This window comes from Labrus mixtus, chromosome 10 (genome assembly GCF_963584025.1).
Source record: "Labrus mixtus chromosome 10, fLabMix1.1, whole genome shotgun sequence".
Taxonomy (NCBI): Eukaryota; Metazoa; Chordata; class Actinopteri; order Labriformes; family Labridae; genus Labrus; species Labrus mixtus.
Window position 1 is genome coordinate 2,089,672 of NC_083621.1, and position 3,443 is coordinate 2,093,114.

Consider the following 3,443-nt stretch of genomic DNA (forward strand, 5'->3'; position numbering starts at 1 on the left):
CTTCTCGTTCTTTTTCTGTTTTGGGAGTTTAGTGTCTCAGGGTCTTTATCCACCTGGTGTAAGCTTCTTAAAGAGCGTTTGAGGCAGCAGGCGGCCACCCGGAGAAAAGGTGCAGCATCCAGCGTCATATTTCCAAGTGCTCCAACTTTTTTTGTGCGCTCACTCCGTGTGCTTCTAGTTTTTTCTTTTCAGAAGTTCACTGTTGTCGTCACTAGCACTCTTTTCAAACGGTGTTTTAATCTCCTCCAGATCACATGGGTTTTATAATAATTATATTTACTTCGATCTCTGAAAATACAGAAACACAAACACATCGATTCAGCGTGGCTGCAAAATTACATCTGACATCTGGGTCGACTGAATTATGTATCAGACTCACTTAAACACGATGCACAGCTTGTGATTCTCACTCGTACAAACTATTCTGCACACTCACACAGATAATACTAAAGAAGGCTACATGTGGTGTAACAACTGACTTCTGAACTAGCAAACACGGCAGGTTGCTGCACTTCAAAGACTCTCGGTTAACTGGACTTTTTGCAGTAACAGAAGTCTGATTCTCTCACACACTCTATGTACTCTACATCTGTGTCGCTTTCGTTTACACATTACTTCCATCACTTTTTCTCACCTGGAAACACAGAAACACAAGCACATCAACTCAGCGTGGCTGCATATTACCAGACATCTGGGTCAACTGAATAACACATGACCCCAAAGACCCCCATGCTGCCCCAAAAGGGCCCGTGTGAGACATAGTCCTCTAACAACAAATAAACCGACTAAAGAATTACAGGTGCCTTTACACATGAATCACATTATGACTGAACAAGATAATATACAAAACATCAAAAATAAAAGAATGGGGGGTGCCTAGAGTCCATAATCATGCTTGACATCACTACTGGAGAGATGTCAGAGTGAGGGGGCTGCACATGAAAGAGCCCGAGCAGTTGGGGGTTCGGTGTCTTGCTCAAGGGCATTTGTGCAGTGCTCAGGAAGTGGACTGGCCCCTCTCCAGCAACCAGACCAATTTCCAGACTTGGTCCCTACAGACTGCTGACTCAGACATGCTATTGTGTCTGCAGTTCACAGCTACACAAATAAAGACTGATTGATTAGACCAGCAGGATGTACAAACTTCCCCTCCCTCTGTAGCATCCTGCAGAGGGAGGGGAAGGAGAAAGTTCCCGGTGGTTTCCAATAGATGTCACTAGTACAGCTACAACAGCACAGTGGGGAAGATGACAAACCAGCTGCTGAGGCTCTGCTCCTCACATCTGTTTTGCAGTTTGATCTCGCTTTGCGATAAATCTGTATTCATCTCTGTGTGTTCTCCAGATGTATACAGCGCACCTGTGTCAAATTAGCTCAGTGGTTGTCAACACGTCTACCCGTTATTTACTGCTCAAACATGAAGCCCACTGTCATCGGATCAGAGATCACACAACAAGCAAAAGCAAACAGTTACATGAAGAACTGTGTGTGTATCCTAATGTATCATAATCACACTGCTTTGGTTTGGCTCGTTATTTATGATGATACCAACACTGTGCTGACTGTCAATGATTCACAGACCTCAAAATGACTCTGATGTAAACTCAAATACCAAAACTGTTCATCTGAGTTATCAAAAACTCAAGCAACCTGAGCAATTTAAAGCACGCATTCCTCGATATGTTTGGATATTTGCACTGAGGAAATCAACACTTGGATAGGTACAGATATAAGTAAGACAGGCACAAAATAAAAACAATGATGTTTTAATGTACAACCATTCAAAGCAGAATTAGTAGACTGAACTATTCAACCAATAATCCAACTGGAATTAAAGTGTTTCTGTAGAAATATGATGCAGTTTAAGTTTACAGAAACCTACCCAACATGTTTCAGAAAGTGACTTAAAGGAAGAATGTGTGACTTTTTGATCCAGTAGATGTCGCCCTTTAGCTCCAGCATGAAACCAAACCAAACTTCCTGTTAGGCCACGCCTCCTCCATCCTGAAGCCTCCGCTCTCCTCCAGAGACACACCTCCAACCCCCCTCCAGTCACATTCACACAAAGGAGATATCAATTAGAACGCACCATAATTAAACACAACTAGCGGACAAAATCATCCTTTGCTCGAGCTGCAATCACCTGTGTCCTGCATTGTTGTGTTAGCATGCTAATGCTAGCGCTCTTTAGTTAGCTCGTAGCTTCACATTGTTGTGTTAGCATGCTAATGCTAGTGCTCTTTAGTTAGCTCGTAGCTTCACATTGTTGTGTTAGCATGCTAATGTTAGCGCTCTTTAGTTAACTCGTAGCTTCACGTTGCATGTAAACTGACACAGAATGAGCGTGATCTAAAAACTCTTACTAACATCCAAATAATCAGTGAGTATGTTCTTCTTCTTCTCTCTAGTTCTTGACTAAAACAGCTTTTCTACACAAGGGGAGGAGCCGGCCGTCCCGTCCATGTAAACACGGCTCTGACAACAACACAGCCAGCGGGACTCGAGCTTCTCCCTCATTGTAGACAGTCATGACTCAGAGACACATTTACACAGGACAGACTTTATGATTTATTTATGAGGAACATGTCACGTTCTTCCTTTAAGAGCAAAGGTCAATTTTTTTTCATCTGGTTTTTCTCCTGTCGGACTCTTTCTGGGCCGTTTAGCCTTCAATAGGAAGGACAGGGGAGACAGGAGGAGAGAGTGGAGGACGACACAGAGCAAAGGGCCGAGGTCGAATTTGAACCCACGGCTTCAGCCCCATGTACAGAGGCTAAAGTCCTCGTCGCATCAGCACGGGGCGCACGACATTATTATTATGTATAAATATCAAACATGTTTGTTATAAATCGGGGCGGACTCGGTGCTCTCTGAGCAGACCAGCGAGGTTAGGATCTTCATACCACTCACACTACAAAATAATCTGGGCAGATAATCGGTTCCAAGAAGCCTCGAGTCTGGAACGCCACCTTTACTTTAGGAGCGGAAATCAATCCGGCCAATCACCTCGTCTTGAACCGACTGTAGACACATAACACATAAACTCTACCACATCTCTGTACCCATCTCTCTCTTTTGCTCCCTACATTACCCCAAAATCTCTCCATCTTCCTCTCGCTCTCTCTGGTTCATCCATTCAGGGTTACAGCCACTGGAACGGGATCTCCAGCAGCTGGAAACTCATGATGGTTCAATCTTAACCTCAGGAAGCAGGATGGGATCCAGATGTAGTGAAAAAAAAAAAAAAAGGAACAGAGAGAGGGCACGTTTTATTCACAGGGCACTGTGCAAAAGGGGAAGAATCATTTTAATGAGGCTGCAGGAACTTTGAGGGAGGGAAGAAGAAGTGTCGGCCTCGACAGCAAGACAAGAAGCGTCTGAAGCGACCACCGTCAGACTTCAACTCAAAGGTCAGAGACATTGTAAAAAATACTCTGAATGTT